The sequence below is a fragment of the Mustela putorius genome, unplaced genomic scaffold (assembly GCF_011764305.1).
Source record: "Mustela putorius furo isolate JIRA1106 unplaced genomic scaffold, ASM1176430v1.1 tig00003949_pilon_pilon_pilon, whole genome shotgun sequence".
Taxonomy (NCBI): Eukaryota; Metazoa; Chordata; class Mammalia; order Carnivora; family Mustelidae; genus Mustela; species Mustela putorius.
The window spans coordinates 3684793-3708512 of record NW_025422093.1 but is presented as its reverse complement, the minus strand read 5'-3'; the positions used below and the strand labels follow the sequence as shown (position 1 = coordinate 3708512).

At 41.1% G+C, this 23720-nt stretch overlaps 1 pseudogene; it reads right to left on the bottom strand.

Annotated features, from left to right (window-relative positions):
* Positions 1-7519: 7519 nt before the first annotated feature.
* LOC106007146 lies at positions 7520-7852 on the bottom strand (annotated as a pseudogene).
* Positions 7853-23720: the final 15868 nt, after the last annotated feature.

The window sequence follows — 23720 nt, the reverse complement described above, 5'->3', positions numbered from 1 at the left end:
TTCTTGAGGTGTATTTGACAAATTTGTAAGATATTTAAAGTTGTACATGGTGAGGATTTTCTTACACATTGTGAAAAGATTTCCCCATCTAGTTAACACCTTCATCACTTCACAGGTTTATTCTTTTTTTTTTTTTTTAAACATTTAAGTTCTACCCTCTTAGCAAATTACAGTTACACAATACAGTGTTACCAGCTATAGTCACCATGCGGTGTATTACATCCTCAGTTTATATTCACGTTACAGCTGAAAGTTTGTACCCCTTTACCAACCTCTCCCGATTTCCCTCACCCCCAGCCCCTGGAAACCACTTTTCTACTTTCTGCACCTGGAGGGCTTTTTGCTAAGTGAAATAAGCCAGATAAGGATAGACAATGTCTTTTCTGATTACTTAGCCTGGAGCCTAGGGTTTATTATCCACTTACAAATTTCTAGGTCCTAGTGATTCTAGGTCCCAGGTAAAGAACTTACAACCTATTTGACAAATATCAGAAAATTGTTATTTGCCAACTTTGGAAGTTCTAGTGATAATTTGAAAGTTAAGAAAATGAATGCAAAACAAAATAGCAATGGTGCTTTTTCAGAGACGAGCAGGTGAGTAAGAAAAGTGATAATTTGGATTTGCATGCTTTGGGAATTTACTTATTTCTTATATGAGCTCTTGCCTAAATCTTTGAGACTGTGAATTCTGGGCTTTAACCATTCACGTAACTTTCAGAGCTGGTGGTTTTTAAAGGGTTTAGTTAAATTCTGGCAACTTAGTTGGCATTTTAAGGGCTTTGGCCTTTGCTGTTGAAAGCTGGTGGTTCTCTACGACTCTTCCTTGGTATAATTCTTTTCTGGACAATTTCTCGAAATAAAAGGATTTTTAAAGCATACAATTTGTGTCCGATAGGGGTTTTGGTTTCAGCCATGTTGAAGTAAGGAAAAAAAACAAACAAAAACCAAAATGAAACCAACAGGAAGCAGATAGTGTATTTTCGGAGCACTTGTAAAACCCACCTGAGTGAAAGGAGGGTATCTAATGGTAGAAAGAGTGGATTAATGGGTTAATCATTGATGGAAATGGACGACCGAATCTCTACTGTCAAGATAAGGGAAGTGGAAGTAGCAAATGTTGGCCTGAAATCCAACTAGAGCAGGAAACAGTGTCCGAAACAAGGTTTATGTTGGAATCAGGCTGTGAAGCCAGAGTTCTGGGATGTGCCAGGTCTCAGGGAGCAGTCTAAGGAGCTTCGTGGTAGGAAGAGCTAGGTTCATACCCTGCTTTTTATACTTGCTATCTGTGTGATGATGACTGAGGGACTTAACTTCTCTGATCCTCAAATTTCCTATGTATAAATTATGTTAGTTACGAAGTGCCTGAGAGAGCTGGCGTGATTCCTATTCATTTTAACGTTATTACTGTGTGGTCCTCTGCTTCTCCCAATAGGAGACTGTGAATAGTTGCCTTGGGCGTGTAGGGGGAGCCAGCCTGAGAGGTAGAGGTGGGCTGAGCAGTCACTCTGCCCTTGTTAGAGTTGGTTATCTGCCACACCCCATCAGGCAAACCCGGTCAGGATCCACCACCTTTGTGAAGCTTATATTACCGCTAGCTGTTTTTCTTCATTTCCGCTGTATCAACACCAGCTTTCTCTTATTAATGGAGCATTTGCTTAGGAATTATTTTCCAGAGGAATTTAGCCACTAATCCCATTTATGATAGTAAAATCACCAAGAAGCCCCCTGTGTCGGCTAGGGTCTCAGCAGGCAACAGATGGCACACTTAAATTGGGTAATTTATGGAGGGTTTAATAAGAGAAGTATTTAGAAAAGTGGGGCGGGGATGTATAAAATTATGAGAGGTGGTGCAGAACCCTGGGGCTAGTCATTGCTGTGGACTCTTCCCATCCCTAACCTTGAAAAGAGAGAGGATGGAGAGGAGCGGTTATCGGTATCTGGAGACACTGAGAGTTTTCTGAGCAGAGCTGTGGTCTGTTTGAAGGACGAACACCATCTGTGGCAACTGGGTAGGGAAGGAGCCGAAGAAAGAAATAACCAGCTCATCCTCTTTCCTTCCTTCCCCTTGGCCAAACCCGGTGGAAATCTAGAGGGCAAGGGAGCCTGATGGGGGAGTCTCCATGGGTCAATGTCCCTGGGCACAGAGCAGAGTGGTGGAGGGTGGAGAGTAAATCTGGAGGGACACATAGAACATACCATCTTCTCTCTCTTAGCTACCAAGTGTAGCCATAGTAAGCTGGTGAGGTCTATCAAGGGATGTGTTGCAAGGTATTTATTGAAAAAACAAATCTATTGAACCTGGGAGGGAGCACCTTAAAGACCTTGATAACCCAGATGGAGTCTGACATACTTGGGTTCTACTCTGGCTCTGTCTCTTATCTCTTATGGGCGCTTGAAGAAGTCACTTAAATTCTCTCAGCCTCAGTTTCTTTACCTGTAAAATGGGAGTCATGGCACCTGTATGACAGAATTGTCACAAGGATTAAGTTAACATATATACAGAAATATTTTGTAAACCAAATGGCCATACTCTGTACACACATGATAGATGAGTATATAGAGAGGTTCTGCTTGTGCAGAACCAATTGTCAAACAATTGTGCTTTATTCTGGGTGAAGAGTTGCAATTCTGGTGAAAAAGCTAAGACACTTTGAAATCTGCATGGTGTTCTGTTAAAATATGACTTTGGTTCTCATTGGGGAGCCTAACAGTTTCACTTGAGGTGAGGATTGCGTATTAATTTATACCTATGGAAGCCTTGTATGACATTTCCAAATCTGTCTGTAAGATAATGGCTCTAAATGGTTTATGACTTAAAAAAAAAATCTAATAAATATAGTAACTTTGTACCTCAGTGTAATGAAAAAAGTCATGTTTTGGGATATATCATTCCTCATTGAAATGCATTACTGTTTCCCACCAGCATCAATCTTAGAACTGGAGATCTTTTGTCAGCTTATTTCTTAAACAAGTGCCTCAGAATGAACAGACACCATGAGGCTGTTCTCCAGTGGCCTCCTCAGCCCAGAAAGGTCTAAGCACCGATAAAAGTACAGCCTGACACCGAATGGCCCAGGCACAAGGCCTCTGAAGAGCGAGAACTCAGAAGACGTTTTCTCTATGGTAGTTAACCTTCTACACGCCCCTTCCAGATGGCCATTCCATTGAACTCTGCCTCCATTTTCCCAAATGTGTTTCCAACTGCCTGTGGCATTTATTCAATAAAACATGTGTGCCTGGATTTTCCAAAGAGGAGCTCCCTTTATACAGAACATTGAAAAACTGCATATAAGAGATTATAAACGTTCAGAGTATGTTGGGGGGCGCCAAGGCAGGGGAGGCCACCAAGAAGGAGACAGAAGAGGAACAGTTAAGCTTCGGATTAATTAAAATGTGGATACTGCTAAGACCCCAATCCAAAGGGGGAAATTGCCTGGGGAAATCAACTAATTTGACTGCTAGAGCAGAAGCTGGACTCAAACCACATGCCTGGAGCTTCAGTGCCTTGTTCAGTAGCGAAGTTTTCGACCTTTAAAAAATTTTTCTTTCTGCCTTAATGTGTATCTTGGATGATATTTACATGCACAGTACATTCCCATGGGTATAACCAGGTTTTCATGTCAACTTCTGCTACTGCGTTCTCTTCTCAAGTTGGAACACAAAGGAAAGCATATCATGACAGTGATAACCTGAATCTATTCCTATGTATTAATATTAATAGGTGCAGGTGAACATCCAAAAATAGGCTTGTTTGATCTTCAAATGATCTCCAGAGTCTAACCATGTTTCCGCATCTCTCCAGCTGTCTCCTTGGCCAGGGCCACCAACCTTATCTCATTTGGGTTCTTATAAGAGTCTCCTAGTCTCCCTGCTACTACTGTCTTTTCTCCCCCAGTTTGTTCTCAACAGAGCAGCTGGGATGGTCCTTTGAAAATGCACGTGAATCGGGGGTGCCTGGCTGGCTCAGTCGGTGAAGTGACTTCATGACCTTCAGCTCAGGTCATGATCCCAGTGTCCTGTGTCAGGTTCCCTGCTCGGTGGGGAGTCTCCTTCCTCCTCCCCCTGCTTTTGTGCTCTCATTTATTCTATCTCCTCTCTTTCTCTCTCTCTCTGAAATAAATAAATAAAATCTTAAAAAGAAAAAGAAGTAGCAAGCAAATCATGTCAGTCTTCTGCACAAAGGCTGTGCTAGCTGCCCATTTCATTCAGCGTAAAAGCCACAACCTTACAAGGATCTGTGCAGCCTTCTGTGACCTACCCTTTGGTCGTGTCTCCCCGCCTATGCTCTCCTGCCCCCTTAGTTCAGCCCTTATGAGTCAGTCTCCTTCCTGTTCTTCAGATACAGTGGGGGCACTCTCGGCTTAGGGCCCCTGCCCCAGCTGTTCCTCCTCTCGGGAGCAGTCTGCTACCAGATTTTTGGATAGCAAAATCCAAAACCTCTTCCCAGTCTTTGTTTATTGTCCCTGTTTCCTCCAGGCTCTCCTAACCATCCTATTTAAAACGGCAAATCTTCTTTCTGTCCCTATGCCCCAATTCCTGATCCTTCTCATCCTGTCCCCCCCAGGCCTCTCAGCAGGTACCATTTAACGTACAATACAACTTTATTTATTATAGTTATTACAATAGGAGCTCCAGCAAGGCCTGTGTTTTCGCTTGTTTGGTTTACCATGCATCTCAAGCCCAAAGAACAGAGCCCGGTTCATGACTGACAGTAAGCAAATAGCATCGATTGAAAGGAATTTGCTAACTCATTCAATAGGCATGCACTGGATATCTACTCTGTACTCAGCATTGTGCTGGATGTGGAGGGAAAATGAGGAAGAAAGTCAAGAAGTGGTTTCTGTTCTCAGACTGCTTAGAGTCTGGTGGTGAATCAGAGTGAATTAATCCAATAACCGGGGTAGTGAGCACGCCTGTTTGCCTTTGTGCTTCTGTTTGAGGAAGCTGTCCATCTGAGATTTTCAATCAGGAAAGGAGACGTTAGCCAAATATTACGCTTGTCAAAGCAAAAGAAGAAAAAAGAAGAAAAGAAAAAAAGAGTCTGGTTGTTAGTGGGGAAATACTTTATTGAAGGTGGGGGTGCGTGGGGAGACTCCTCTGCAATTGGAGCCTCAGCCAAACACCTCCCAGGGAAGGGGGTGGTGAGCAAAGCCTTTATATATGTGTAGACTGTGGGAAGGTGACTCTGGAAAGAGGAAGGGGTGCTGACAACTGCCAGGGAAGGCCTTACAGTTCCAATAAACTCCTCCTATTTGGCCTTAACGGGCAGGTTACGGCGGGAACTGTTTGTGGTCAGGTGCGTGGGGTGGGCTGTGAGCTGAGCTGTCGGGGGCCATGACAGAAAGCGAGTTCTGGGCTTAGCTGCCGCAAACCGGCCTGAACTCGTGTCAAGCACAAAGCTTGATCAGCTTTGTTGGTGTTCATAAGCAAAAGTTAAGGTTTAACCATAAAACAATTGACGGCTTATGTTTCGTTCCTCAATCTAATTGTTCCCTTTGGGGGTTACTTTTGCTGCTGTATTAAGAATGCTGTACTATGGTGATCAGAAACAGTACAGATACTAGTTTGTCTGTTATTACTATTTGACCACTAGGTTACCAACTGTAGCAAAGTCCATTTCCACGGGGTCGTGGATGTCAAATGTACACGGTGTTTCCTGGGGGTGTGGGGGCATGGACAGTGATGAGAGTGCTCATCTCCACTTTGCCCTGGACAAACCAAAGGCATGGTTTACAATTCAGCAGTGACACTGGACTTTGGAAACTGTACTAGGAGTCCTCTGGCTTTTCAAAATGGCCTCAATTTTTTACCACCCAATCATGTTGCATGCTTGTAACAAGCTCCTTGCTTTTAACTGAACATTGTCACCAACACCGTTGGGCTGGGTCCCTGTTGTTAAGCATGTTTTATGGAAGGGTACACTGTGCATATAAGCACTGCAGGCAGAAGAGGAGAGAACACCAGTTAATATGCAAACGAATCTGTTCAATGAACTATAAAACCGACGGTTCTTTTGGAGCACATTAAGAGTACGGTGACCTGCTACCAGAGAACTGCATTTTCATTGTGAAAAATACTTCTCGCAGGAGACCTTCCACAAAACCACGGTTTCTTAGATTTTATTTGGGAAAGTCAGTAGCTGCTGCCCGCTCTAATCACACATGCTTTGGCCTCCTAGAAGGACATCTGGCATTTGAACTATAAAACACTGCACCGGCTCTTGAATTCTCTGACTGAGATACTGATAAACTCATCGAAATGTCTACCAGCCTTTAAAAGAAGTCCCTAAAAAAATGAGTCTCCGTCCGGAGTTACGTAACTGTTCCTGTTGGAAGAGTCATGGGCTAGGAGGCAGGAGAAAAGCAGGGGAGCAGGGCAGGGAACAGGATTGAGAGGTAACATTTGGGGCACCCCCTCATGTCCTTGACCCTGGGCTTCCCGCATTGGGTACATCATGCCATTTATTTCCCACCACTGCCTTCTGAGGGGGTAGGGTCCCTATTCTGTGGCTAAAGAAATGGAGAGTCAGAGAGGCTAACGAGCCTCTCCCAGTTTCACAGCTAGAAGAAGCAAGTATGAGTTTCGTACCAGGTCTGTCTGATTCCATCTTCAGGGCTGCCTTGTCATTTGTCTTGTTTGTTTGTTTGTGCAGAACAACTCAGCAACATAAAATTCTGGTTTCTGCTGGACAACATTGTTTTACACACACATCAAACAGGTCCAGTAAATAAATAAACAGCAACTTCATAGACAAAAATGGGAAGAAAAGAAACCTTTTATCTTTGGCCTTTTTATCCAACTGCTACAAGCCAGCTACTAAGTATACACAGAAACAAAGTGACTGCAGTGCTTGGAATAAGATTTGTTGTTGTTGTTGGTTTTGCTTTTTTACAGAGACTCCCTCCCCCCACTTTGAGATTATAATGAACAGGGTCACAGCACAAGTCAAGTCAGAAGTAGGACAGAGAACCATGGGAAGGCCAGCTTGGTTATCTCAGATTATTAAAAATGGCTGACCCCTAGCAATATGTAAAACATGTAAAATGTGAATAAAAAATACAAACAAGTTTTCCTTTTGAAAGTACTTTTAAGAAGTAAGGCAGGATGGGGTGCCTGGGCAGCTCAGTTGGTTAAGCGTGGGACTCTAGGCTTCTGCTCAGGTCATGATCTCAAGGTCCTGAGATGGAGCCCTAGGCAGCTTTGACCCAGGACTGGGCTTGAGATTCTCTGCCACTCTCTCCCCCACTCTGAGCCTCCCCTGTTCACCCACCCATGAGTGTGCTTGCTCTAAAATAATAAATAAAATAAAATATTAAAAAAAATTAACAAAGGAAGGGAGGGCTTTGGAAGTTTTGTCCCTGCTTCCACCCCCCGCCCCCCATTTCCAATTCCCTGGCTTTAGCTGGCTGGGACTGTCCACTTGAAGGTGACCATGTTTAGAGTCTGACATGGGAAGCAGAGGGTGAATGGTCATGGTGGCCTCTGTTTTCGTGAAGTCCAGCTTTTCCTTTTTTGCTGTCTAGTCATCCTCAATAGTCTTGGGCTTCCTGGTGTGGACATTGTCATCCTCATCATCTTCAGCCTTCCACAGCCTGCCACAGCCTTCCTTTCCATCCTCTTCCTCAGCATCACCTTCTTTCTCCTTCTCTTCCTCCCTGCTCCTTCATCTTCTTCATTTCATCTTCTTCATCTTCGTCTTCTTCATCACTGTCGGCCTCCTGCTCCCCATCTTCTTCTTGAGCTTTCCCACCAGCAGGCGCTTCTCTCCCATTCTCACCTCCTTCACAACTTCCTTCTCCTGTAAGTCCTTGGTGGTCATCTGGGAGCTGGTGTCCATGGCTGCATCTGACATGATGGGGCACACTGGGGACCCAATGCCACGGGTTAGAAGGAAAGTGAGAGTTGGAGGACACTAGTGGTAAAGGGCTAGGAGTCTGAGGTGGTGGGTGTAGTAGCTGCGAACCTTGAGTGGGACTGGGAGCTGTGCAAAGATGGTTTTTCAGAGCAGACAGTGGGGGTGGCTTGCCATGTGAAGTAGGAGCTCGAGCAAATCACATGGAAGCTTTGATTTTCTGTTTTTTCTGTTGTAAAGTGGAGATAAAATACTACCAGTCCCGTCCACTTTGCAGAGGTGATGTTAAATTAAATCTGTGTGAAAGCACACTAAAAAAAGAGTTAAGAGCTTTACAAATGCAAGTCTTTGTCGTTATGGAATTGAATGAATACATTTGCTGTTGTCCTTCGGTTAAGGCACAGCATTAGACATAGCCCTTGGAGGAGAGCTGCTCATCACTACAGAATTAACAAATGCCAAGGAACACATGCTAAGCCCAGCCACAGAGGTTCCACATGTGTGTTAGATGCAGGACAAGTACAGTGCAACTATGGTCCACTTGCTGAAACCATTTCCAAATGCATAAAAATATTTTTAGGGTACTTTCTCTCTCTCCCCACGCCACCTCTCTTTCCTGTTATTTCATTTTGGGGGAAAGTATTTATGTCCTCAAGCAAGTTTCTTGATCTTTTTGCACTTGCATGACTTTATCATCAGTAAAATGTAATAATGATACTTACTTCAGAGTGTTTATTCCTTCATTTATTTCACAAACATGCCAAATGCCTACTGTGTACTAGACATTGTTTTAGTTGCTGGGAATTTAACAATGAACAAAACAGACAAAAATCTCTATCCACTTACGTCCTAGTGAGGGATAAAAACAGAAAGTAAGAAAAAAAAGAATACAGAGTATGTTAGATGGTGTTGAGAGCTAAAGAAAAGAATAAAGCAGGAAAAGGGAAATAATGATTAGGGATGGGAAGGATGATTTGCCCCTTTAGACATGGTGGCTCAGAAGGCCTCACTGGAAAGTGGCTATTTAATAAGAGTAAGTAACAGACAGGGAGTCACAAGGCTATCCTGGGAGAGAAGCATTCCACATGTGTTTTGTGTGTGTGTGTGTGTGTGTGTAGGTTGTAATGGGAATATTGCAAATGAAATAACTAATTTCACTCACAAGAGGTACTCAGTACCTGGTTGTTAACCATGAAGGGACAAAAGTACTATGTGTCTCTAGGTTGTCCATGGAGAATTCTGAATTCGGAAAGAATGGTTTGGTAAATAAAAATGCAAAGCCAACAAAGTGAAAGCACCACTTACCTCAAACTTGTGCATTGGGAGTATTAAGAAATCTCAGTGCATGGGTGTGGTGCATAAACAATGACTCTTGGAACCCTGAAAAAATAAAATTAAAGAAAAAAAAATCTCAGTGCAGAGTCGATCGGTCAAGTGCCAAGAGCTAGCTCCACCCCTTCACACGCCTGAAGACTTGCACTGGCTTAGTTATTACTCATTTGAGAACTCGAATTCAAAATGGCCTTGGGTAAAGTTTAGGACCTGCAGATCCATTAGAAGTACTAAAGGAAGATAGCTTTTAAGGTTGGTGTCAAAGCGGACACTGATTCCTCCCTCAGTCCTTCCTTTGTAGTTGCCTCTATAATAGGATATTGAGCTTAATGAACCATAGATCTGACCAGCTCTAGTGCTCTTATGATTCTTTTTAGTGACCTAGTATGACTTTTTTACTAGACTCTCAGATAGCAAATAGCTTTTAGCTCTTGTTCCAACTCTGGTTGTTTGGGAGTCACTGACTGGGGCCCATCCTGATGAAGGCTGAAGCCTCTGTGGGCTCATTGGGAAAGAGGGCTGTGATGGTTAATTTCATGTGTCAACTTGACCAGGCAATGGGGTGTCCACATATTTGGTCAAACATTATTCTGGGACTTTCTGTGAGGGTGTTTTTGGATGAGATTAACATTTAAATGGGCAGACTGGGTAAAGCAGATTGCTCTCCTTAATGTAAGTAAGCCTCATCCAATTAGTTGAAAGTCTGAAGAGAACAAAAGTGCTGACCCTCCCTTGAGTAAGAGAGAATTCCTCCTCCCTGATTGCTTTTGAACTGGGATGTCAGCTTTTTTCTGCTTTTGGGCATGGACAGAAACACTGGCTCTTCCTGGGTTTCAAGATTGCCTACCTTAGTACTCAGACTACCCCATCAGCGGTCTTGGTCCTCAGGTCTTCAGAGTCAGATGGGAGCTAAACCATTGGCTCTCTTACAGACCTTGGGACTTGTTGCCTCTATAATCATGTATCATCATATCATAATTCCTTATAATAAATCTCTTTATGCATATACCTCCTATTGGTTCTATTTCTCTGAACAAACCCAATATAAGGGCTCTGATTAATTAGCAATGTCTGCCATGGTGGCAGGAGTGGAAAGTGGTCGCTCACATCTTCAAACTGTATAAAACTGTATAAAATCTTCATGCACAACTGTGTGAGGAGCTAAGCCAAAGTTTTGAATTGTATTTCATTATAGGCTAGTGTTTCAAGACCAGTCAGCCTCCCAGATTTGATATAATAGAGGCATATGTTCCTTAATGTGCTAGGGAGACTCTTCAAGGAGACACTGAAAGTCTGTCTGACATCACAAAGCATCAGAGATTTGTGAATGGACCCTGGTTATGTTAGAAACAGACGGTAAAGCAACAGGAAATGAGGATAGATCAAGCTTGGATTTATTTGGCCATTTGATACCACCTTTGACAACTTTGTCTACCCTGACATGTCAATAAAGTTATTAAAATGAAATCTGAAAAAAAGTGGAGAGCATCAGAGCATAACAGAGTTTCATTTCTAAGTCATAGTGCCCAGCAGACCAAGAGAAGCTAAGCCCAGGGCATAGAGGGACTGCTTTAATTTCAGGCTGCCACTCACCTCTGCTTGACATTTGACAATGTACTTAAAAGTGCTCCTAAGCATATCAAGGGAAATGAATGAGTAAATAATTGGTTCCTCCTTTAAAAATAGAAAATATCAGGCTTGGGTTTAATTAACTGCCATAAATTATTCTCAGGCTAACTATTCAGAGAGGAGCCACTTTTACCCTTTGCCTCCAATGAAGGAAAATGGTTCAGGTCACTTACAGTTTTACTTTCTAAAGCGGCAGTATAAAGTAGTGTGTCCCATGACTGAGAATATCGAGGGAGGATGAAATTTCTGTACTGTGTCAGAGGCTGGACTTGAAAAGTAGGAATATTTGGGTGCTAAGTTATTTCTGTTGGTGCTTTTCTTGAAGCCATTCATGACAATGTTTTCCTGATATATCCTAGTAAAATGAACAGAACATCCAACCCCTCTCTGTTTTTGAAAAATGTTGCCCATCTCAGCGAGAACTCATTATTAATGTGAGGAAAAATAAGGCTGATCATGTAGAGTAATGGCTATCGGGGAGAGAATAGCCTAACTCAGTACATGTTTACAAACACAGACTATGTGTAAGGCATGGTCCTAGGTGCCATGGAAAATGCAAACATCAGCATTTATACAATCACTAGTGAAAAGCACCATGGCAGGTTCTCAATTATACTGTGTGCAGCAGATGATAAGAGATTCAGAAGTGATACAAACAAAGTACTATGAGCTGACAAAGGAGGGAGGTATGAATTTTGCATACACTAAGAGTGGTAGATGACAGAGCAGTTATGGCAGGTTTCTTAGAGGGGAAGGCATTTGAGCTGAGGCTTCACAAATAGGAGGCTTTTACAAGTAGAGCTGAGAAAAGGGCAACTCATGCCCAGGGCACTGTAACAACTAAAGCTCGGAGTTTAAAAAGCAGCAGGGCATTGAGTGGGAGATGAGATTTGTTTGGGAAGATCATAGAGAAAATTAAATGCCAGGTGGAATTGGCTGAGCTGATTTTATAGAGTTAGAGGCAGGAAATAAACAGGGGCCGATTTTTAGCAATATGCCAGCAGCATGGGACTGTACGTGGTGGTGTTTTGGGGAAGGGATTAGAAACTGGTTTGAAGCTGCTCCCAGAGCCCACAGAAATTGTAATCTGGCCTGGACTAGGTTTTCTGAGAGAAGGCAATTGCTATGGAGGTAGGAATAGAAAGGATGGTGTATCCATGTGTCTGGATACTGTGAATGTGAGCAGACTTGGGCCAGGGAAATGTTAGTGGAAGGTTTTATTCTCTGTAATTGATCTCTGAGGACTTGGTATCAATTTAAGTCTTTGGCTGGGAGGTGTTCAAAGAACACCTTAGGTGCTAGAGGTGAGAAGTGCTGCTCTTGGCCAGAACCAGTTAGACCCTGATATTCCAGCAATTCCATCTTGCTGCTAAGCTTCTAGCAAGATGTGACTGGTTATGGCCATGTATACACAAGGTACATGATGGTGATTGGTATTGTGCTCTTGGTTGAAAGCTCTCATTGCATTTCTGTGTGTTTGCATAAGTGGTGGGAATCCAAGAATAGGCCTACTTATGGGTAAATTTGGGACTTCCTCAGATGACTAAAATGCTAAATGCAAAAGAATATTCCAATAATCCAGAGTCCCAGCATTTGCCTTGTTTTTGGAAATAGAAAATTCCTGGGGTGGGAGCCAGTGGGCCAAGTGTCAGGATCTGGGAAATCATTGTGGTAAGGAAAGGCATTAATACTTGGCAACCCTATTTTTTTTCTCTTTATGTCTTTTGTTGACCCTCAAATAATCTGATTTGCCTCCAGGTAACCCATACAAACTCTTGTTAGAAAAATGAAGAAGTTAGAGAAGAAGAGGCCTCAGATCTCTCTGGAACAATCTGCAGTGTTTGGAGTTTTAGTCCTTAGGCAGAGTATTTTTTAATGTCAGTTCCACTCTTTGGTACCTGGGTCCCCCTAGCCAGATCACATCTGGTTTCACATTTGCCACAGTGACAGAAAAATAGACCTTCACCAACTCTGTCAAACTCACAGGCTGTAAAAGGGAGAAAAAAAAAATAGATGGTGGAGAAGGGGAACAACTGGCTTTGAATGATAACAGGAAAGCTGAGGTTGGGATGGGCAGGTATTTAGAAACTATAGCATAGACACCTGGAACTGGGATAGAGAGAAGTAGGTAATTGGAGGAAGGCTTTCCTACAAGATGCAACTTAGTATCTCATATACTGAGATACTGAGACAGTGACTTAGATTACGGAGAGTCATAGACTCAATGGGAGATATAAGAGCTGTTATTCTGGTGAGAGCAAAGAGTGGTCCTCAGATTGTAGAAATTTCATCAAGGCAAAGACCACATCAGAGGTTGACTTGCTGCTGAATAACTTTCTCTGTGTTTCATTGATATATCCAGTAGTAAAACTGGAAAAGACATTAAAATAATCCAGTCCAGCCTTCTTATTAAGTAGATGAGGGTATGAAGGCTCAGTCAGTAAGTGGTGAGGTAAAGATCACTAGAGCTTATCTTCTCATAGAATCATCTGTAGCTGGTTATATTTTTCAGATTTCAGAGGTAGAGTGGAAAAACCACAAGAAAACCTGGGGTATCCTTCTGACAAATAATAATAAGTTGTTATAGATCTTTTTGATTATCTCTTTTCTCACCTGTCATGACTGCCAACAAGGATAGTTGTGAGGGTCGGTGAAAGGAATGATGTGTATGAAAGTCAAATTCCAAATTGCTGAGCAAATATAAATCACTTTGGTAATGCTGATAATTAATCAGAGAGATTGAATGTTGGAAGTGCTCTGAGAGCATGCCCCATCTGATCACGTGCACTGATAAAGAACCTGAGGCCCAGAGAACTCAAAAGCATTGTCTAAGACACACAGTGAATTACTGGCTGCTGCCTCAAATCCTTTTCAGAGTATGCTTGGTAAAAGTTAGTTTATAGTAGATAGTGAGTGGCAGAGCTGCCCCTAAAACCCAGCTGTCTTTACTCCCGACCCTGGGCAGCTTTTCTTAACAGGTTAATGGTGTCTTTTCAGTTTAAAGTTTGAAAATTTCCCCAGGAGTTGGACTCAGCTCCACCTAAAGAGTGTCACCTTGCCCTTGATTTTTTTAACCTGGATGTGGTACGGGGAGAATGTCTACATTTTTTGCCTGGAGCTATAGTGTGACATGGCTCAGAGGAATGGGTTTTTCTGGGTGGGGTGGGGGCGACCAGCTCTAGACGGCAGACTTGAGCTGTTTTGGCTTAGATGCAAAAGCATTTTCACATCAAATCATAAGCTGCAGGAGGAAAACCCATCTAATTATTTGCCTCTATCTCCTTTTATTCATAAATCAGTTCAATCAATAACTATTTGAAATGTGAAAGCCTTTATTTGGCATGCCACCCAAAGTGAAAAGGGAATATTCCATCTTTTCAGAGAAAGAGCAGCATGTTTTTTTAAGTTTGAAAAAGGGGTAAGCATAGAAATTTGGCCTCTTGCCCTATTCTGGGGATCCAGCAATACTATTGTGAGGTATGGAGTTAGTGCACTAATTAAAGTGTCTTACTGATGACTTGTTTGGATTCCAGGATAGGCACCAGATGTCACTCAGCCCACAGCATGGAGAGTTACTCTTAATTACAACTTGAAGTTGCCCTAGTTGGAGGTGATTCCTCCTCCTCCCTGGTTGAATAAATTAATCCACTCTGAAGAGTCTGTTTTTGCTCTCATGTTGTTTTCCTTTGTCTACCAAAAGATGGTGCCTTGTGATAGCACTGGCCACTTCCTAAGGGTTATCCAAAAATTTTAACCCAGGCTAAAAAGGATTTCTAGTTCAAAGGAACTCTATTACACGTGCCCTTTGCACTTTGTGTTCCCTCCTACCTTCTCATCACTTGAGTCACGTGGAACTTGTGCCAAGAATTGTATTCAACTGCCCCATCCACATGTCCTAAGCTGACAGTACATTTATCACTACTGATTAGCACTAGAGAGACAGCTGTCTTTAGCCAACCATCATCTGGCTTGAGTTCAGTAATTCCGATTGCCCCGTCCATGAACATAAATGAGAGGAAAGAAAAAGCTTTGTTTTGATTAGAGCCGACTTCACTTCACTTCTCAAAGCTACAGATGCTGTTTCCAGTGGAGACAAGCATGGTTTTTATAATGGACTCTGATGGTACTAAGCTTTATAGGCCACAAATTCTATGAAGACCTGATAATTTGGTCTACCCCAACAAGGCTAATCTTTCACAGCGCCCCAGGACCAAGAGTTCAAAATTATTTGGGCCTTTAGTATTATCTGGAAAAAATTCTTTAACTTGGAGTTTTATAAATATAGGAACTAAGAGAATTAGAGGAGAAAATGGCGGCAACATGGGGAACAACTTTATAAGGTATGCTGAACTATTTGATTTGGTCCATCCTCCGTTGATACTGGGTACTTATACACAGGTATTCCTTTTTGTGCTGTTGTAGGGTAAACCAATAATAACCTTGTTAGTAGGAAACTGACTTTTGAAAGCTTTAGCTAGGGACACTGGTCATAATCTTGTTATTTCTTATGAGTCAAGTGGTGTGGAAAAAAATACAAGTTTTGTGCTCAGAAAGATCTGAGCTTCAGTTTCTTTATCTGAAAAATGGGATAAAAGTACTATATACCTTGAAGTGTTGCAATGAGGGTTAGAGAAAATGCCTGATTGATAATAAGAGGGTTGGATGTCATTGCCATTATTGTCCTTACAATACTTGTCTTCATTTATTCTTTAGTATTTTGGTACTTGGGCTCAATTGAAGTCTTCATTCCAATGATGGTTTTATTGAGGACAAAAAAATGAATCTTTATTCTAAAGAGTTATTGATAAGAAGTCAAAAACTTCTTGCTTTCAATTAGGTTCTCAAAGTGTAGCCCTTGCATCGGTAGCATGAATGTCACCTGGGAACGTGGAAGAAATGCAAATTGTCACCCCACCCCAGATCTACTGAATCAGAAACTTTGAGGAGTTGGTGAAAAAGCAGATTATCAAGGCTTGCCCCAGACAGACTGAATCAGAAACTCTGGAGGCGGGTTTTAACAGGTTCTGAGGAGGGTTCTGAAGCCTGCTATAGTTTGATAGCCACTGCTCTAACCTGTAAATTTGTCAGCTGTAATTCATCTTTGTTTGATGCTTCCGAATTTATTACAGTGTAAACATGGACACACAGGGACCTAAGCAAAGTGGGTACTATTTTGCAGAAGTTCTCTTGTGATCCACTTTCTGATCCTTTGGTGAAAAGAGCACCTCCCAGTCACAATACCTCTTAGGACACACCCTTCTTTTGGGAGCACTTTCCTGCCCTCCTGACTATGGCATTACCACATTGACTATAAGGATATGCACAAAACAAAAAGGAGAATGATATTAGAGATAGCAGCAATCAACCCCCAGGTATTCTTGTCCCTGGTCTATGAGTCAGAGAGCAAAGTCCTTTTTTTTAAAAGTCTGACTTGCAAGGAGTTCATTATCTGTTATTTGAGGGTTATACTTGTTTATTGTGATACTTCTGAAGTCTGAGGTCTCTATCTGGAGCCCCAAGAGATATGACAATAATCTTAATACCTAATAATGCCTGCGATTATCTGTAACTCCTGGGGTAGTTTTTCTCCACTAGTCCTGCCATGAATATCCTTCCCAAACTTTTGCAGCTCACCTTTAAAGGCACCTGAAATCTCTGGGTATTGAAAGAAATGATTAATAGCATCTATTGATTTTCAAAAGTAAGGAAATGTGGTGACATGAAGCTGTGAATAGAAAAGTTAAATTTTCCATTACACATTCACTTTTTAAAGGGTATTTGGAAATGACTTTCTAGGGGGAATGTCAGTGAGTTTCTAAATATTAAAAATCTTTTCATTTGATGTGTAAAGGTGACAAATGCTCACATTTATATTGCTGTTCTTGTGTCCTATGGCACAGAACAATCTCTTCCAAATGTATCCAGACCAGATAACTTATTCAGTAGAATCTTTTGACTTTTACCACTGTACATGTTAGGTTAAAAGGAAAATGTGCACAGAAATTTGATCATTATACGCATTTTGTATTTTTGTATGTATACTTATAAATGGTATCTTTCTACACGTAGCCTTGTAATTGCTCATGATATCCCTAGAAGGCCTGTCCTGGGGCACGGCAGAGCCTGCATTATAAAAGTAGGGAACCAGGGCCCATACTGCTTACTGGTGTCAAAAATCAGATGCCCTTCAATGGACAAATGGATAAGGAAGATGTGTTCCATGTACACTATGGAGTATTATGCCTCCATCAGAAAGGATGAATACCCAACTTTTGTATCAACATGGATGGGACTGGAAGAGAATATGCTGTGTGAAATAAGTCAAGGAGAGAGAATCAATTATCATATGGTTTCACTTATTTTGGAGCATAAGAAATAACACAGAGGACATGGGGAGATGGAGAGGAGAAGGGAGTTGAGGGAAATTGGAGGGGGAGGTGAACCATGAGAGACTATGGACTCTGAAAAACAATCTGAGGGTTTTGAAGGGGTGGGGGGTGGGAGGTTAGGGGAGCCTGGTGGTGGGTATTAAGGAAGGCACGTATTGCAGGGAGCACTGGGTGTGGTGCATAAATAATGAATTCTTTAACACTGAAAATAAATTAAATAAAAAGAAAATCAGGTGCACATTTGAAACTGGAACCTAGGTCTTTCAGTTGCCTTGAAGTCAAGTAATTTCTGTGGGAATTCTGTGTTCCTAGAATTGTGGATGCCTCCTTACAGAGTGATTTTAGACTTGTTTGTGTAGTGATTTGGGGTTTTCATGGAAAAATTATGTCAACTTCTAGGCTTATAACTCATACCACCTACTAAGCATACATTTGTATATCACACCCACATTTAGTGTGGTCTTGGCATTTCTATTTCTTATATTTCTCTTAGAAGGTGTTTATTTCTTCCCCACCCAGTACCTGGAGTAGACAGCAATATTTCTTTTAAGTTTTTAACTTCTTCTGTAGAATTTTTGTAATCCTTTTTTCATGTAGATGGGGTCACACTTTGAGAGTTCTCACCTTATGCAAATGATGAAGTCCCAGAACCTAAGTCAGGTTCGGTGGGGTGAGGAGGTTCGGAGCCGACGACTAAAGAAAGAATTCTTGAGACGTCGTTGGTGCAAAAGGTGATTTATTAGAGCACGGGGACAGGGCCCGTGGGCAGGCAGAGATGCGGCTGCCCCGGGTTGTGAGGGGTGGTTGGTTATATACGCAGGAGTTGGGTAGGTGAGGACAAAGGGTTATTGGGGCAAAGAATACTATCAGGATATTGAAGGCTTAGTTACTATTAAGTAAAGACAATTGAGAGTCTCCTGGTGGAATGTTACATTCCTGCCATCAAACATCCTTGTTAATGAGATTTAGGTTTAGAAGAAATTTAACTTTATTTGCTTTTCCTTCTACCTCCGCCTCCTTCGGTTTTTATGGAGGGGAGGATGACATTAGGCTTGAGAAACTGAGTTCTGTGTCTTTGGAATTTGGGCTATTGATAAGGTAACTTCTTTGTTTGTAAATCTCAAGGATATTTGCAAACCAAGGGAGACTCCTGTCTTGTAGGATTGTGATCTCAGCAAGTTAACTATTTATCATTTTATGGCAGTCAGGGGTGCCTGAGGAATGCTACACCTATGGAGGGGAGCGGATGAAGGGGGGGGGGTGCAAGGCGCCAGCTTTTGCTTTGTCCTCAGCCAGCCTCCTGTTCCCTCATCACAAAGGTATCTTTCCAGCTTCTGTCTCTTAGGTTAAGACTGTAGAATGATGGGCTGATAGATTGGTCCAAAGATGTATCTATGTCCTAATCCTTAGAACCTGTAAATATTACCGTATTTGCAAAAGTGTCCCTGCAGATGTGATTAAGTTAAGGATCTTGAGATGAGATGGTCATCTTGAATAATTAGATGGTCTCTAAATCCATTGACAAGTTTCCTTATAAGAGAAAACCAGAGGGAGATTTGAGACAGTCAGAAAAGTAGAAGATGTGGACACATGGAGGAGAAGGCAATTTAAGACAGAGGCAGACACTTGAGTGGTGCATCTGTAAGCTAAGGAATGCCTGCAGTAGCAGGAAGTAGGAAGAGGCAAAAAACAAATTTTCCCTGAGGGCTTCCTGAGGGACCCGGTTCTCCTGGCACCCTGACTTCAGGCATCTGGCCTTCAGAACAATGAAGGAATACATTTCTGTTGTTTTAAGCTACCAAGTTTGTCACAATGGCCACAGAAAACTAATACACATGGCATCTGCTCCAGCTAGAGCGTTAAAAGCTCAGCCTGCGGCTTCTAGGATCTACATTCCAGCGTGCTATCGCTTCCATCTCCACCTGTCAGGTTAATTCCAGGAACATCATTTATCCTAGAATAAAATCTCCCTGGAATTGAGCTACAATGAGTACAATTGAGTACAATTCTGCTACACTTCCACTCTGGGTTTAGGTACCCTCTCGTTTGAACCAGGAAAGAAGAGTTTGTTGTATTTTGTTTTATATCCAGCTACAATGCTTAAGATGGTTTTTTGTTATATTATTTATTTATTTACTTATTATTTTAAAGGTTTTTATTGTTTCTTTGTTTTTTAATTTGAGAGAGAGAGAGAGAGAGAGAGAGAGAGAGATCACAAGTAGACAGAAAGGCAGGCTCTCTGCTGAGCAGAGAGCCTGATATGGTGCTCAATCCTAGGACCCTGATCCATGACCTGAGCTGACCCACTGAGCCACCCAGGCGCCCCATTGTTATACTTTATCCGGAGTTCCTATGGTTATTTGTATGAGTAACGGATCTGCATTAACTCAGTCTACTATTTTTTGAGAACAAGGAATCCCTGGGTTAGGTTCTCCAGAGAAACAGAATCACTGTCTACCAAGAAGTCCCATGATTTGCCATCTGCAAGCTGGAGAAATAGGAAAGTTAGTGGTGTAATTCAGTCTGAGTCTGAAGACTTGAGAAACAACACAGTCAGTGTTCTAGGAGAGGAAAAGATGGATGTCCTAGCTCAAGCATAAAGATCAAATTTGCCCTTCCTCCACCTTTTGTACTCTTGAGTTCCTTAATGGAATGATGATACCCGCCTACACTGGTGAAGGTGATCTTCTTTACTCAGTCTACCAGTTCAAATGCTCAATATCTTCCAGGTACATCCTCCAAGACACACTCAGAAATAATCTTTTATCAACTATTTGGGCATCCCTTAGGCCAATCAAATTGACACATAAAATTAACTACCACGGTCCCCTTATTTTTTTTAAAGAAAACTATTTAGAAACCTATATGATTATTGTGTGAATAAATATTTTAACTACTTCAGCATGTCTTCACTTTTTATTTAACTAATTTATAAATGACAGTGAAATCTGTTACTAGTGTTGATTTCCAAAGGAAATGTGACTTGACATTTCCTCATGATATGAAGAAGAAATAGTGTTAGCAAGGTGGTCCATTAATTATGCTGGTATCTTAATTCAATGGCATTCAAGGGCAGTGAAGTGGAAATAATGGGTTTTGAAAGAAGCTTAAATTAGAGTTATGTCACCAAGGTGGGGATGGACTAGCTGGAGAGTCAACAGGAGAGGAGAGAGGAGTTTCAAAACAAATGAGATGATTTAAAGTGTTTAAACCAGGAGCAGAGTCTGGCTGTGCTCTGCAGTATTAATTCACAGGTACTCGGAAAGTGTTTTTATTCAAAAATTTCTTCTGACTTGTTCACTAGTTATTTTCATTCTTCAATTTTAGATAAGACCCAAGCTGCAAGTATATCAGAGGAAAGTTGACTCAATGATGATGATTCATACTAAGATCATTATCACTATTATCACAGAGCATTAGATGCCTGAAATAAGAATGGGGGAAGGGAGCTTCAATAAATGCTGCTTTGTTCTATAGAGATCTCTGAATTGTCTTATTTTCCTTACTGCATTTGTTATCTATTGCTGAATAGCAAATTACTCAAAGTTTAGTGGCTCAAAACAACATTTATAATTTCAGTTTCTGTAGATCAGGAATCTAGTTAGGGCTTAAAACTACATTTATTATTTCATGGTTTCTATGGATCAGAAATCTAATCATGCCTTAAAACCTTCCTAGCCTTTCATAGTCTGCAATCAAGCTATTGACCATGAGTCTGTGATCTCATCTGAAGGTACTACTGGGGAAGGATCTGTTTCCAAGCTCACTAAAATAGTTGGATGAATTCAGTTTACTGGGCTGTCCAACAGCCCTGTTTAAAATTCAGTTTACAGGGCTGTCCAACAGCCCTGATGTTGGACAGAGGGTCTTAGTTCCTCGTTGTCTGATCGTCTAGAGGTTACCTTTGTTAAGTGGTTGTCTTCATCAAGGAAAGCATGTAAGAAAAGCTAAAGAGATGATGTTAGCAAGATTAAAGTCTCAGTCTTCTGTACCTTAGTCTTAGAAATCACCTCCCATCGCTTATACCATATTTTATTCATTGTACGCAAGTCACTAGGTCCAGTCTGTACTCAAGGAGAGGGGATTACACAAGGTATGAATATTGGTAGGACTCATGGATAGCCACTTTAGGAGACTGATTAGCTATTCACTGTGCTCCCTTAGAGAGCAGGAACATTTTTATTTCATCTACATGTTTGCCCAGAACCCAGGCAGAGTAAATTACCTATAATGATTAATGACTATTTATAGGTATAATACTATATTTTTATTTATACTAAGAGACTTTCTTACTCATACCTCATTAGACACTATTTCTCAATATCCTTGGCTAAGTTGTCCTCATCTTTCAGATCCCTGTTAATTGGAGAGTCCCTGGGTATAGGATTTAATCTTTTCTATATCTAAATCATTCCTTTGGTAATCTCATCTACTCTTGTACTTTAAATACCACCTTTGACTCCCAAACATACACAGCCTGCTTTGCCGTCACCTCTGAACTTTATACATTAGCTACCTGCCCACCCAAAATCTCCATTTGATATTAAGTACTTATCTCAAACTAAAATGTCTAAAAAATTGAATTTCTAAACCTGCTTCTCTCTTAGTCTTCCTTCTCAGTAAATGACAACTCATTCTTCTAGTTGCTAGGGCCAAAAACCAAGAAGTCATCTTGACTTTTCTCTCTCTTTCCCATTCCAGACCAACAAATACTGTTGCCCCTACCTTCTGTTTCCTCTGCCTAGTCCCAAACCAGCATTTCTTGCCTCGATAATTTCAGCTGTCACTTAACCATATTCTTGTTTGCACTGCTAGCCTCTTGATTATCTTTTCTCTACTCAGAAACCAGAGTGATTTTAAAAAATAGAAGTAAAGTCTGCTCAAATTTTCTAAATGGGCGTATTACCCGGACTAACATCCATGCCACTATCTATGAGGACCTAGATGGTTTTCCCTCTAGTCACCACTCTGAGGGTATTTCCTTTTATCCTCTCTGCCTCCTCCATGTGCCCCAAAGGATATCTTGATATCCTTTCTGTTTCTAGAACATACAAAACCTGCTTTTCCTTAGGGGTCTTAGCAACTGCTCCTCACTTCTTGGCATATATTATAATATGGATATAAATATCTATTATAGCATATAATATATACATATAATTATATATAATAGATAATTAAAATACATGTATTAAATAGATGTATATAACAGATGTATGAGATATCTGTTATAGTATATCATAGATATACATAATATATATGTTTAGATATATAGTATAGTATTTTAGTATTAAGTATATAGTAGTATAGTGTCTCATATACCTATTAGAGAGGGTATTCAATGAGATATTGTATATATATGATAATGGAATAAGGACTCTAAAGGTGAGTAAGTGTTACTACAATGCTCAAATGTCCAGCAGAATCTAATCATGTATTTACACTCGGTGATTTCGGTGATATATATTCCTCTATTTCTATACCTGCCTCTCCATGTATCTACTTAGAGAGTTATTTATCAAGAAATAGGCTTATGTTATTATGATAGCTGAGAAGTCCTCAGCTTACTTTCTGTAAGCTGGAGAAACAGGAAAGCTGGTGGTATAATTAGGTCCAAATACAAAGGCCTAAGAATCAGGAGTGCCAGTGTTTGAGAAGATGAACACTGTAGCTCAAACAGAAAGTTGAATTCACTCTTCCCCCTTCTTTTGGTTCTGTTTGGGCCCTCAATGAGTGGGTGATGCCCACCCACTGGGGAAGATCCTCTGCTTTACTCACTTCCCCAATTCAAATGTTAATCTCTTCCAGAAATGCTGTTAACAGACACATCCAGAAATAATGTTTGCCAGGAATCAGGGCATCACTTAGCCATCACAATGGATATCAACAAATTATTATAAGAGATATAGAAGAATGTAGAAGGATACCGAGTCTCAAATACTTGTGTGGTATGAGGGAGGCAGAAGCCAAGATGAGCATGTCCCCAAAGAACATTCTTGAAATTGTTGATCGAAGATCAACATCTGACCATTTCTTTCTACCTGCCAGCCATTTAAGATGTGTGGCCGTCTAAATGTCCAGTGATTAAGAGGTCATTGTGGTACAATCACTTCTTTATTCCTTTCAACTTAAGTGTTAGCACATATTCTAAAGGCTCCAGAGTTCAGGACAAAGATATTTAATCTGTATGAGATATAATGTTGCCTCAACAAATCTCAGGGCAAGAGAGAAGCTGTGATATTTTGTCAATTATTATCAAATGCCAAAATGGAAAGTGATGATCACTTCTAATAAAAGAATTAAGTTTGCAATTTATATCAGGGCAGATCCAATTAATATCTAATGCTTAAATGTATGTAATTGGATTTACATATTCACATCTTTGCAATTAGAAGTTGATATTTAAAGGGCATGCTTCCCATTTCCCATTTTCTTCATCACAAAAAGCTAAGGGGGCTTTTTGTTGTTTCAGAATTACAGAGTCAAGGTAAATACCTTCGCCTGATAATTCTAATCATGGG